Raw genomic sequence first — 14,784 nt, 5'->3', positions numbered from 1 at the left:
CAGTCACTGTAAACCAGTGACTGAAAAAATAGTCCTGGTCAATAGAACGCTTGGTTTTGGGTTTTTTTTTTTTTTTTTTTTTGAATGATCTCCCAAAATAGAAATTCTAGGACTTAATAGTTTCTTGGCAATTTGCTGTCAGGATCTGCCAGAGGCATTGAGGCTCTGCCCTGGGAAGGAAGCCATTGGCTCTTAAAACAGTGGGATGCCTATAAAAGGTGTCCAGTCTGAGAAAGACCTTGCTTCAATTGAAAATCCCCTTGTATCTGGCAGGCTGTGACTACTTCTGTTTTCCTACATACATCCCTGGCTTTGCCCCCATTCACTGCCTTGGCTTCCTTTTTGTGTATGCTTCTGGCTCTGATCTGTATTCTTTGGCCTTCCTGAGTTCTAGCTTGTCACTCTATCTCGAGGACAGCCCAGCATGAGAGGGACACCCTGGCCTGTGAGCCAGTACACAAGGGACCGATCCAAAGAAAATACAAAGCGCCGCCATCTGTCAGCGCTCAGTAAAATTCACCCATAGCTCCAGACAGGGCCTTAATATGTGGACCAAACAATCTGATGCTGGCTGTAGTCACTGCTCATTAACCAGGGTTTTCTAGAGCCGATACTGGATTACTCAACTGAGTTCCCAGTGGGAGAAAAGAGAGAATGCACAGAAACCAGAAGGAAGAGTTCCTCTGAGGTCATCTTAAAGTTTTTAACCTCTGTTTTTGACAATGACACTTCATAATGCCCAAAAGAGTAATTCTGGCAGTTAGGACTAGATAGATCATAGGCTAAAGAATCAGGAGGGACCTTGGAGTTCAATTAGTCCAAGGATTCCTAATCCAAGGTCCATGAATTTATTTTATCAAAAAAAAAACCTTTATTGACTATATTTCAATATAATTGGTTTCCTTTGTTAACCCACGTATTGTATTTTATACATTTAAAAAAGTTGCTCTGAGAAGGGGACTCTAGGCTTCAGTCAGACTGCCAAAAAGATACCTAACACACAAAAAAGATTAAGAATATCTGAACTAGGGACAGCTAGGTGGTGCAGTGAATAGAGTACCAGCCCTGAAGTCAGGAGGACCTGAGTTCAAATCTTAGGTCAGACATTTAACACTCCTAGTTGACCCTGGGCAAGTCAATTGACCCCAATTGCCTCAGGAAAAAAAAAAATATGTATCAGAAACACAGATCTATAATTCTTTCCATTACACCAATGTTGACTTTTTCCTTCATATACAAGGAAGAGTTTAAAAATGACACTGAAGAACAGTGAGAAGGCCAGTTTAGCTGGACTAAAGAATGCACAAAAAAAATTAATCTACGATAAAGCTAGATTGTTAGATTGGAGTCATGTTGTAAAGGGTTTGAAATGCCAAAGATGTTTGTATTTGATTCTAATTGATATGAAATCACTGGGATTTGCTAATCAGAGCAACGGCTTGGTCGGACCTGTGATTTGATAATATCTTTCAGCAGCTGTATGGAGGAAGGAATGGAAAGGGAAGAAGGTGGAAGCAGAGGCCATTTGGAGTGTTATTGTAATTGGCCAGGCAGGAGTGTCTGATCTAGAGTAGTGACGGCAAGAAGGGGAACAGATTTAAGAAATGTCATGAAGGTAGAAATGACTGGCTTTGGCAACTGATTGGGTAAGGGACAGTGAGGAATCCATGATGATGCTGAAGTCACAAATCTGGATGACTGAAAGGTTAAAATGGAAAAGTCCAGAAAAGGAGTTAGTTTAAGTTACATTTTGAATATTTTGAAATGGAGATGCTTAAAAGAATTCAGTTCAAAATATCCAGTAGATAATAGAGCAGGAACAGGAATGAGATTAAGATATATAGATCTGGGAGTAATCTTCCCAGAGAGAAAAACTAAACATCTGGAATTGATCAGGGAAACAAGAAACATTATATAAATAGAATACATACTATACAAAAAGTCAAGGCAAATGTCTTCCTTCTTGTCCCCACCCCCCTTAACATTCACACACATACTCCCATTCACACCCCTATGTTGAAATAGCTTTAGTATCTAAGACTTCAAATTTCCTTTTTTGGGAAAAAGAAAAAAAACCAAATTATTTGCAGATACACACAAACACACACATATATATTTATGTATATATGTGAATACATATGTATATGTATATGTATATATATATATGCATACAATACATTTGTGTGTTTTTATATATTTGTTCCTAGCAATGCTTTACTAGTGTAGGAAACTTTCTTCAGTCTCACCTCCACTATTGCATTCCCTTTGACAATAAATTTAGCAGGAGTGTATAGTGATGGACTAGAGAAAAAGCTAAGAATGCAGATTTTTGTTTTCAGAGCTGTAACTAGGCTGGGCTAACTGGAGCTTTGCCCCAGGGCACCAAAATTTAGAGGTTTCTGACAGAACTTACACTTCTTCAGCAGGTGGAAAAAGCTGAGTTTAGCACCAAGTTAGCAAGAGTAATTGCTTAAAATAGGAAGCTACCAGATGCTTCCACCCCCTGGCTGCCACATCCATGGTGAATTCTTTCTGCCTTCTATCAGGTACCAGCCTCAGTATGTGCTGGGGTGGACCTCCTCTCTTCCCTGACCCCCCCCTCTATATCTACTTCTGAATTTGTCTTAAAAAGTTGATTTGGGGGGTTCATGCCATGTTGCTTGTCCTAACTTATACTATGAAGCTTGCCCTAGGTGAAAGATAATAGTTAAGAATCTGTGGGGTTTTTTTAATGGTCTAATTTCCCCATACTTCAATTTATTTAAGGTCAAGCTTATTTCTTTCATCCTTGAATCTATTTGCCGTGTCAATAGAAACGGCTGCCTTTGTAGAGACAAAAAGAGAAGTAGCAGACTCAAAATATTGTGCAGCATGGACATTTGCCAGTAAATCCGTACAGCTTTCTGAACATTCTGGCATTCTCCATTTTTAAAGGCTTGTTTAACCAAAGCAGCTCCCCTGATATTCATTCTTCGAAAACAGAAATTAAATAGAATGGAGAGCAATCCCAGCCCCCCTCTTAGCCTAATACATTTAACTGCAGTTGCAGAGAAAGTCGCTGAGTAATCAGATCAATTCCGTTAACAAATTCTTGTCAAATGGCCTCTCCAGTTTCCCTGCTGGGAATATTGCTTTACCAGCCACCCAATGTTTCTACATTTGCAGTCCTTTATTATAGCTGTGGTTTGTTCAGCCACTCAAAGGCTCCAGTTTGGGAGACAAAGAGTCAGCATTTCCTGCCCTGATCACCCTTCATTGAATAGCTGGTTTCAGAGGGGAGTTGAGACAAGTCGTGCCCCAGTTTCCTGAAATGTCAGCTTCCCCAGAGGAGCCAGGCTCTTTCTCTCTTAAAGTTTGGGCCCTAAACAGCAAACATACTTCTTAGTACTCCAACTGTATGTTTCCATTTTAAAATAGGATGTCCCAATCCTTTTTTTTTAATTTTTTACTTTAATCAGAACACTGCTTTTGTTTAAAGCTTTTTTTTTTCTTCTCCACAATACTGTTGTAAAAATTTGGAAATGTTGCAACAACCACCCCTCTTGCATAGTTCCCACAAATGAAACCAAAGGAGAATCTTGTGGGCAGGGCAAACTGCCATCTTAGAGTGTGTAAGAGATAAGATAGGAATTCTGAGCATATTTTTTCTGTTCCCCAGAGATTTGAGGAGAATGAATTTCAAAGACTTCAGCAAAAGTATTAATATTAATAGTATTCCATGGTCTGAGATGCTATAAGAAAGTCAACTCAAGAAGAAGAGGAGGCTGTAGAGAAGAAAATCCTGATGTCTTCTTTACAAATGATTGATGTAGAAGAAAAGGAGGTATAACATTTACATGGGTGTAACTTGGAGCTAATAAGATTGATTTGTATTCCCTGAGAGGTGCTGCCTGGATGATGGAAAGGGTATGGGTGGGAGGAGGAAAATGAGGCAGGATTCAAAATATATTGGGGATTTGGATTTCCTGAAGCGAAGAAGGCAGAGTAAGCGGTAAATTGCCATAATTCTCCCATACTCACCTTCAAACAACTATAAAATAGTCTCTCAAAACAAATTCTGGAACAGCAGAACCAGCAAAAAGATGGGGAGAAAGTCTTTTACCCCAAGAAAGTTGGAAGATCACCAAGAAAGGTATGTCTCACTTGGGCAAAAGGGGAATGCAGCCTAGGACAAGAAGCATCCCAATAAGGCAGCAGCTAGCCCTACCTCAGCAAACTAGTGGGAAATCCTGAACCCCAGTGAAGTATAACAGGCAAATAGCAACACCATGATCCCCCATGTGCCTCAGCAGACTCCAGAAGCCAACCTTCATATGCCTCAGCATAGCCCAGGGCAAACAGGCAGACATCCATGTGCTTCAGGGTGGCCCTGAGGAAATACAGAAACACCCTACTGGTCTTAGCACATCCCAGACACCAGCATTAGGATCCAGGTTCAGCACTAGGTAAGCCACTAGACCCTTACAGCTTCCAGCAACATCAATTACCTTCACCCACTCCCTTAGCACAGCACTAATCATGAGGTTCCCTGTGGGCTTCAGGGCAACATCAATACCAAACTAGATAAACAGCAAGAGCCTATAGCCCTGACAGAAGACATCTGAGACAGTGCCCCTTCCACCCTGGGAACAGAGTTCAAATTTAAAGGAAACAAATTAAGTCCAAAGATGAGCAAAATACAACAAAAAAGAATCTGACCTTAGAAACTTATTATGCTGACAGGAAAGATCAAGCCTAAAACTCAGAAGAGGACAACAATTCCAGAACACTTATGGTCAAAACCTCAAAGAAAAGTGGAAAGTGGTCTCAAGCCCAGAGGGAAAAAAACTCATGAAAGAGCTCAAAAGGAAGAATTTTAAAATCATATGAAAGAGATAGAAGAAAAATTGGGAAAAGAAATGGTAATGATACAAGTGAATTATGTGAATTATGGTGGAAATGTCAACAGCTTAAGAAAAGAAAACATCTAAAAAGGAGAATTGGTCAAATAGAAAAGAAGATACAACAATCTACTGAAAAAAAAAAAAAAACAATTCCTTAAAAAGTACAATTGGCCAAATGAGAAAGGAAGTACAAAAGGTAGCTGAGGAAAGCAACTCCTTAAAAGTTAAAATGGAGTAAATGTGTGAGACATGAAGAATCAATCAAGCAAATTCAAAAGAATAAAAAATAGAAGAAAATGTAAAATATCTCATTGGAAAAACAACTGACCTGGAAAATAGATCCAGGAGACCATGTCAGAATCATTGGAATACCTGAAAGTCATAATTAAAAGGAGGACCTGAACAGCATCTTTCAAAAAATTATCAAGGAAAACTGCCCTGATATTCTGGAACCAAAGGGCAAAATAGGCATTGAAAGAATCTACTGATCACCTCAGAAAAGAGATCTCAAAATAAAAACTCCAAAGAGTTTTATATTATATATGTAACATTATAGCCAAATTACAGAACTATCTGGTCAATGAGAAAATACTGCAAGTGGCCCAAAAAAACCCAAAACAAAACCGAATTCAAATATCAGGAAGTCACAGTCAGAGTTACATGGAACTTAGCATCTGTAACATTAAAGGAATGGAGGTCATGGAACATGATATTCCAGAAAGCAAAGAGCGAGGACTACAATCAAGAATAACCTATTTGGTGAAAATTAAGCATAAAACTTCAAGGGAAAAATGATTAGCCAACAAAATAGAAGGATTTCAAGCTTTCATGAGAAGGCCAGAATTGAACAAAAAAATTTATCTCCAATATCAAGACCCAAGAGAAAACTAAAAAGGAGAAAAGGGAAAAGAAAGTTAAGGGATTCAATGGAGCTGAACTATTTACATCCTTATATGGGATGATGATTCTTGTAATTCTTAAAAATGTACCACTAATAGTATAGCTAAAAGGAATCTATATAGATGGTATAGAAGATGAATTTGAGGGAATGACAGGAAAAATAACTAAGGGATTATAAAGAGTACACTGGATGCAGAAAGAAGGGAAAGGTAGAATGGGATTTAAAGAGGTGAAAAAAAGGATTAAGTGGAAATGGAAGGGTGGGAAATGAGCATTTTTATTTATTTTGCTGAGGCAATTGGGTTAAGTGACTTTCCCAGGGTCACGCAGTTAAAACTGTATTAAGAGTCTGAGGCCACATTTGAACTCAGGTCCTCCTGACTTCAGCACTTCTGGTGCTCTAGCTATTGCACCATTTAGCTGCCCCTTGGACATTATTTTCAGCAGTTTTAGATCAAAGAGGGAGTAATATACACAATGAATTGAATACAGAAATTTATTTTACCCAATAGTGAAATAGGAGGGAAGGAGATAAAGTAAAGGGATTGGGGTGGGGCACAAAAGGGAAGGCAGATTAGGAGAGATGGTAGACAGAAACAAAATACTGGTGAGGAGGAAAAGGGTGAAAAGAATACAAACAAGAGGAAAAATAGAATGGAGGGAAATATAAAGTTAGTAATCATAACTTATGAATGTGAATGGGATGAACTGTCCCATAAAATGGAAGCAGAGAGCAAAGTGGATCAAAAACTAAAATCCTACAATATATTGTTTACAAGAAACATTTGAAGCAGAGACATACAAAATAAGGGTAAAGGGCTGGAGCAGAATCTATTGTGCTTCAGCTGAAGCAAAAAAAAAAAAAAAAAAAAAGCAGACATAGCAATCCTTATCTCAAATAAAGCAAAAATAGACTAATTAAAAGAGTAAGAAAAGAAACTACATCTTGCTAAAACATGTTGTAGCCAATGAAGTAATATCAGTACTAAACATATCTGCACCAAGTGGTAGATCATCCAAATTCATAAAGGAGAAGTTAAGTGAGTTACAGGTTTATGACCAAATAAGTGATAAAAACATATTATGAAATATAAAATAGATAATTTTGATTATATTAAATTAAAAGACTTTTGCACAAATAAAACCAATGCAACCAAATTTAGAAGGAAAGCAGAAAGCTAGGAAATAATCTTTACAGCAAGTGTCTCTGATAAAAACTTCATTTCTCAAATAGAGAATTGAATTTATAAGAATGCAAGTCATTTCCCAATTCATAAATTTACAGATAAAGAAATCAAAGTTATTTCTGGGCATATGAAAAAAATGCTCTAAATCACTATCTATTAGAAAAATGCAAATTAAAAGAACTCTGAGGTATCACTTTATACCTATCAGATTGACTAATATGACAAAAAAGGAAAATGATAATGATAAAGACAATGTGGGAAAATTGGAACACTAATGCATTGTTGGGGGAGTTGTGAACTGAGCCAACTATTCTGGAAAGCAATTTGGAACTAAGCCCAAAAGATATCCAAAATGTGCATACCCTTACTAAGTCTAAACCACAAAGAGATCATAAAAGGGGGGAAAGTACTTACATGTGTCAAAATATTTATAGCAACTCTTTTCATGGTGGCAAAATATTGGAAATTGAGGAGATATCCATCAATTGGGGAATAATTGAATAAGCCGTGGCATATGAATGTAATGGAATACTATTTTGCAATAAGAAATAATGAACAGCCAGATTTCAGAAAAACGTGGAAAGATTTGTATGAACTGATGCAAAGTGAAATGAGTAGAACCAAGAAAATTATACATAATATCAGCAACGTTATATGATCTACTACGAATGCTTCAGCTCTTCTCAGCAACACAGTGATCCAAAAAAAGTACAAAAGATTCACAAAGGAAAATGCTATCCACATGCAGTTAGAGAACTGATAGACTTTGAATGCAGATTGAAACATACTTTTTTCATTTACTTTTTTTGTGTTTTTTCCTCTGTTTCCTTTTTCACAACCGTGACTAATATGGAAATATAGTACATGCATAACCTATATCAAATTGTTTACTGTTTTATGAAGAAGGGAGGGAAGGAAGGGAGGCAGAGAGAGAAATTTGGAATTCAAAATTTTACAAAAATGAATGCCAAAAATTGTCTTGACATGTAGTTGTGAGAAAATAAAATACTATTTTAGTATACACACATACATACATATGTATTATGTATATATACATATGTACCTATACACATACATATATTTTGGGGATATATATAAATCAGAAAACAGATAATCTGCATGTGTACCACTTTGATAACTGAATATTGATTACTCTATTTGCTAATTTCCTTCCTCTTTCCTCCAACCTTTACTTTCTCCTCTTTTTTTGGCAAAGATCAAGAAAATAACTATTTTTTCCCCTGATTCCCCCTCTCATTGCATTCCCTTTTTCGTTTTTTTTTCCCCCTCTATTTCCTTTTTTGAAATAACAGTCCTGGCTGCCAGGAAAGACTCCTCAGAGACTTTGAAGACATGAATTGGTTTCACAGCTGGAGACAGAGTGATTTACTGCAGCAATTCCTCAATTAAAGTGTTTTTTCTTCTGCTATGATTGGATCCCTCCATTAGAGAATGAATGCCTTTTGCAGAAGGTAAAATTGTGTTTTGTCCTCCCTTGAAGACAAAGGATTAAAGTTAGAGAAACAATTGCTTGGTGAACTGGCTGGACTGGTAGGAGAGGTAAGAGGCAAGAGAGAGAGGGAAAAAGGCATTCACTTTTCCCTTCTCAGCCAACTGGTTTGTGTGTTTGTTTGTTTATTTGTTTTTATGTCTCCTTCCTTTCTCCCTCCCACTTCCCTTGAGCTGGCTGTGAACTATGAGAGGCCCTTTTTCCTTTTGTCAAAGACATTTAATTCAAAAACTGAAACTCAGAGAAAAAAGAAAATCAAAATGTCAAGAATAGCTTTCAATCTTTTTATAAAGTCATAAAGGTGGAAGACACCTAGTTCAATTACCTACCTCATTTTACAGATGAGAAAATGGGTCCAAAGAGATTTTCTTGGGTCACATTACTAGTTAGTGACCAAACAAGAACTCAGCTCTCTTGACTTCTGACCTGCTAGAGAAGTTTGTTTTTATTATCACCAGGAATTAATCTAGAACTTGAAAGGACCTTGAAGGACTTCTAGTTATCATCCTTCACTTTATGTATGAGGGAGGAGGAGGACTCTGGAGTCAGAGGAACTGGGTTCAAACCCTTCCTTTGCCACTTACCTATGTGACCTTGGGGAAGAAGCCATTTCTGGCCCTCAGTTTCCCCACTGAAAAAGGAGAATGTTGTACTCATGACCCCCTCATCTCTAGATCTATGACTTATGAGAGGTAAGGTGATTTGTCTATTAAGGTCACACATGAACTAAGATCCTATGACAGTCTTTATTCTTCAATATTCTTCGATTCAGAAGACTTAAGTTTTAGTCCTGATTCTGATAATGACTAATATCAGTCATATTAGTTTGTTTTTATTATTTACATCTCTATATGGGGACTGTGCGAGTCATGTCAAGTCATTTAACCTCTCTGGGGGGACCTGAATTTTTAGTTAATGAACTTTAATGAACTTGGGATTTTGTTTCTTTTTTTCATTTGTATCTCTAAATACTTAGCATAATATAGGAGAGAGGGGTGGCTTGGAGGCAATTGCAATTAAGTGACTTGTCCAGGATCACACAGTTAATAAATATCTAATTCTGAATTTGGGTCCCGACTCCAGGGCTGGTGTTCTATCCACTGTATCCCCTAGCTGTCCCAATAATGTATGTCAGTGAACATTAATTAATGCTATTTACCAGACACTAAATTAGGTGCTGGGGATACAAAGAAAGAAGTGCCTTTAAAGGGCTTTTGTTCTATCTGGCAAAACAAGATATATACATATATTCAAAGGAAATAAAAGTTGATTTTGTAGGCAGGACACTAGAGATTAGTGGGAATCAGAAAAAGGCTCATTTAAGATAAGAATCTTAGTCAGGTATTTATTAAATGCCTACAGTGTGTCAAGCACTGAGCTACATGCAAAATGAGCTGATCTTTGAAGGCTATTAGGGATTCTACAAGGAGTTAGAGAGAAGGGGATGGAGGACAATGTAAAGGCACTATAATAGTGGAGATGCAAGTTGTGAAGGGCTTTGAAGCCAGACAGAAGAGCTTATATTTAATCATAGAAATAATAGACAGTGGGGCAGCGAAGTAGTACAATGGATAGGGCATCCATCCTGAAATCAGGAGGACTTGAGTTCAAATCCAGCCTCAGATACTTATTAGCTGTGTGACCCTGGGCAAGTCGCTTTACCCCAATTGCCTCCAAAACAAACAAATCCAATAAGTATTAGGGAACTACTAGAATCTGTTGAGCTATCAGCCAGTTGAGTCTTTATTACAAATAGACCCAGCACTGTACTAAGCAGCAGAGAAAAAAAGAAAAGCAAAAACAGTTCTTGACTTCAAGGAGCATGCATTGAAGGGCAGGAGACATGTAAATAACAAGATACATGAAAGACATATACAGAGTATTTGAAAGGCAATAAAAGAAGGAACAGCACTAGAAGCTGAGAGGGCAGGGAAAGTCCTCTTGCAGAAGACAAAATCTGAGCTATCTTCTCTTAGAAGTATAATTTATTTTATTTTTAACATACGGAATTAAACAAGTATTTCCCTAACATACTATAATAAAAAAGATGATTGTGCACGAAACTGAAAATCTATTATGTATAACTTTTTATTCCTTAAATCTATAATAAAGTTATCACATAAATTTCTACCCTATCCTAGTCTTGAAGGAAGCCAGTACAATCCAAGAAGCAAAAGTGAGGGGGCAGAGCCTTTGAGGAATGAAAGACAAGGTCAGTGTAAAGAGACAGAAAGGAGAAGCAAAGGAAATAGAAGTCAAGTGGCTTGATTGTAAAACACATGGAAGGGAAAGACGTATAAAAAGACTGGAAAAGCAAGGAGGGACCAGGATGAATTGGAGAGGGGAGAGATCAGACAAGAAGATCAAAGGAATCCATGAAAAGAGTCTTAGTGAGAGGTCATACATTCAAAACTAGAGAGACCTCGAAAGTCAACTTCCTCATTTTACACATGAGGAAATATAGAGAGCTTAAGTCACTTGCCTAAATTTACAAACAGTAAATATTAGATGTGGGATTAGAACCTAGACTTCTTGAGCCCAGAGTCAGGGCTCTTTCTACTGTACCAAGGTAGTGATGGTGTGAGTACAATGATGGACATAATGTGTGTGTGTGTGTGTGTGTGTGTGTGTGTGTAAAAATGATGATGTGGAGATAGAATGACAAAGACTTGGCAAGGGATGGGATAGAAAGGGATGGGAAAAGTAAAAAATTAGGGATGAGCCTGAGGTTCTTAACTTGAATGGCTTAAGGAAGGTGGTACTAGCTACAGAAATAGGGATGTTGGGAAGAGAAAGGAAGAAAATGAATTGCTTTAAAATGTTCAGTTTGCAATATCTAAGAGACATCCATTTTAAAATGTCTACTGGACAATTGGTGATACAGTATAAGCTGAGAAGAAATTATGGCTGGATATGTGGGAATCACTGGTGTATAGATGGTGGCTATCCTGAACACAAAATTGCTGAGGTCACCAAGAAAGAAAATAGAGCTAAGAGAAGAGGGCTCAGGACAGAGCTTGGGGTATACCTACAGTTGTGGAGGGAGAATATGAAGATAACAACAAGGGAAACTGAAAGGAGTCATCAGAGAGGCAGGATAAGCACAAGAGAACAAAAATGAAATGAGAAAGTTTCCAGGAGAAGAAGCAGATAGAGAGATGAGGAGAGAGCAGTCTACCACGTTAAATGGAGTAGAGAATTCAGTTAGTATGATGACTGAGAAAAGGCCATCAAGTTTGGTCATTGATAACTTTGGTGTGAGCCATTTCAGTTAGGTGAGTGAGAAGCCAAATTCAAAGTTGTGAGAAACGAGTGAAATGAGGGGAAGTGGAGGCACAAAGTACAACTTTTTCTAGGTTTGACTAAAAAAGGAAGGAACTATATAGTTTGAAAGCTTAAGAGAATGGAAGGGTCCAGAAAGAGTTTTTTCTTTAAGAATAGGGAAAACCTGGGAATATTTGTGGCCTGCTGACAAGGAACCAGTATATGAGAAGAGATTGAAGGTTAGGAGTGGGAGGATAATTGTGGAGATCTTCCAGAAAGAGATGGGAGTGGTCTTGATCACATGATCAAGGGTACAAATCAATGAAGTTGGTCTTGGTAAGAAGGATGGCCTCTTCTACAGAAGCTGGAGTGTTGGAAAACAGAATGATGTGAATAATCTGAAGGAATTTGGGAATCCAGAGTAGGGAAAACAAAATTTGTTATGTCTCTTGATGTATTCTTAAGGCAATGTTCCACTGACCATAGTTTATTCTGAACAGTCCTTTGTTCTTTTGCCTACTTGTCTTTTAACTGATTAAATGAGCTATACTGAGCTCCTCAAAGCTGATGATTTACTCCTATTTGCCGGGATTTCAAAGAGAAGTCTCCAGAGAATAATAGTACTTTAGAGTTGATAAGACCCTTAGTGTGTGTTTATATTTCATAAGTGTTCATCTTAGACCTTGAGGAATAAACACTCAACCACAAACACTTATTTAGCACCTACTATGCTACACCAGAGAGAGAGGACTGTGGGAACTGAGTGTGGATCACAATATAAGATTCTCACTCTTTTTATTGTTGTTCGTTTGCGTTTTGTTTCTTACTCATTTTCTTTCTTTTTTGATCTGATTTTTCTTGTTCAGCAAGAGAATTGTATAAATATGTTTACATATATTGAATTTAACATACATTTTAACATGTATGTATATATTGGATTGCTTGCCATTTAGGGGAGGGGTTGGGGGGAAGGAGGGGAAAATTTAGAGCACAAGATTATACAAGTGTCAATGATGAAAAATTATCCGGGTATATGTTTTGAAAATAAAAAGCTTTAATAATAATAATAAACAAAACACCTACTATGGGATGGGAAGCCTGGTGTAATAGAGAGAGGAGTAACCTGGAATCCAGGAAAATCTCATTTCGATCCACCTCTGACACACATTGGCTGGGTGACTCAAGTCACTTCACAAGGCTCTAAGTGACTTTCTAAGATTTCAGTGGAAGATGCTGGCACACATTAACAAATAGAGTTTCTTCACTTAGGAGGAGTTCCCTACATCTTTGAAAATACAAATCTAGCCCTTATGAACACAGTACTATACTATTTACTGGAAAGATAACAAATTCTGGCTAAGACAGAACCTGATAACCATGTAGCTTATAGTCTAAGGGGAAGATAAGATATGAATATAATTAACTGTCATACTTATGTTACATGATAAATACATTGGAAAGAAGATGATAGTATCATAGATCAGCTAGGATACTAAGGTCTAAAGAGACAGAATTATTAACAAGTAGTAGAATCCAGGTTCTATGACTCCAAATCCAGGTTGTTGTTTTTTTTTTTTTTCTCTACTATAGGACTCCTTAAACTTTTTCCACTCACAATCCCTTGTCCCCTTGAGAAATTTTTATGTAAATGGGGGTATATATGTATGTAAAATAGGCATACAAATCAAATATGTGCTGATAATAAATCATACTTTCATGACAACCACATTCAGTTACAAGCAAACCACCGTTTAAGAAGCTGGTCTCTACTGCACATTACTGCTCCCTGAGTGAAGCCTTAGGGGAGCCACCTAGGAAGATTGAAAAATAGTTCAGAAATGCTGCTGGCAGAAGAGGAAAAAGACTTAGGATATTTTTCAATTCCCTTCTCAGGCAAATAAAAGCACTGGACTAACTGTTCTCAGAGGTGCCTATTTAGTCCTAACACTGTGTGATTTCTTTGTCATTGGACTAGCATCTTTTGTTTTTCCTAGGAGTCATAAGAATAGTCCTCCCCTAAAATGGAAACAGAATTTGCTTTTTTATAGAAATCAGAGAGCCACAGCATCTTGGAAAATTCAGTTTTTCACACCTCACATTTCCATCCATGGCCACTTCAACAATCAGACCAGTGTTGAGAAAAAAACAGTCAAACAACTCCATGCCTATGTTTTATTTGATTCACTTTTACAAGTTTCATAAAATCTTGATCCCCAGGGTAGGAACTAGAGGGAAATACAGGTTAGAACATGTTCTAAAGCTTGATACAAATGCTCTTATTTTGGGGCTGATCCCAATAATCAGCCCACGATGCTGGATCAAGTTGGGTGTGGGATTGATGGCAAACTACATAGTATATTTCCTTCTCCCTACTTTCCCCCTCCACTTTATAGTGACAAAAAAGTCAGAAATTAATATTTGGGCATGTCTGGAAAGGGAGTGAAGGAAAGTCACAAAAAACACAACATGAAGATTTAAAGGACACATATAGAAGGAGGGAAAAGGTAGGAAAACCGGCTTGCTCTAGAGTTTAAAGGCTGATTGCATATATGAGGTTTTTAAAAATCTCATTTTTATATGTTTTGTTTTTATATCACATTTAATTCTAAAAATATCCCTCCCTACTATGTCCCTATGTCCATATGTCCCTAAAAATGTCCTATTCATTTAATAAATTGAAAAAAAGGAAATAATAATAACAATAACACCAACTATGGGCCAGACACCATTCTAAGCACTTGATTAATATTTTTTTTCATTAGATCCTCACAACAACCTGAGAAGTCCATGTTATTTTTATCCTCGTGTTACAGATGAGGAAACTGAGGCAGAGAAATTAGTGTGACTTGTCCCAGGGTCACAAAGCTAGTCTGAGATCAGTTTTGAATTCAGGGCTTCCTGACTCCAGACTGGGCATTCAATCCACTGCACTAGCTAGCTGAAAAAGGTTTGCATCAGCTAAGTATTGAGAGAATATTCATACCCATAGTCCCCCCCAACTCTGCAAAGAGGGGAGAGATGTGTATTTTTTCAACTCTTT

The 14,784-nt window shown here is 37.4% G+C and overlaps 1 protein-coding gene across 1 annotated transcript in view; it reads right to left on the bottom strand.

Annotated features, from left to right (window-relative positions):
• CDHR3 (cadherin related family member 3) overlaps positions 1-14,784 on the bottom strand; it is a gene marked incomplete at its 5' end in the record, with an annotated part of 88,878 nt that overhangs the window by 55,320 nt on the left and 18,774 nt on the right. The gene's annotated exons all lie outside the window — the stretch shown is intronic.

Source organism: Sarcophilus harrisii, chromosome 5, assembly GCF_902635505.1.
Source record: "Sarcophilus harrisii chromosome 5, mSarHar1.11, whole genome shotgun sequence".
Classification (NCBI taxonomy): domain Eukaryota; kingdom Metazoa; phylum Chordata; class Mammalia; order Dasyuromorphia; family Dasyuridae; genus Sarcophilus; species Sarcophilus harrisii.
Note: the sequence above shows the minus strand (reverse complement) of the source record. Positions and strands in the feature narration are given on the sequence as shown.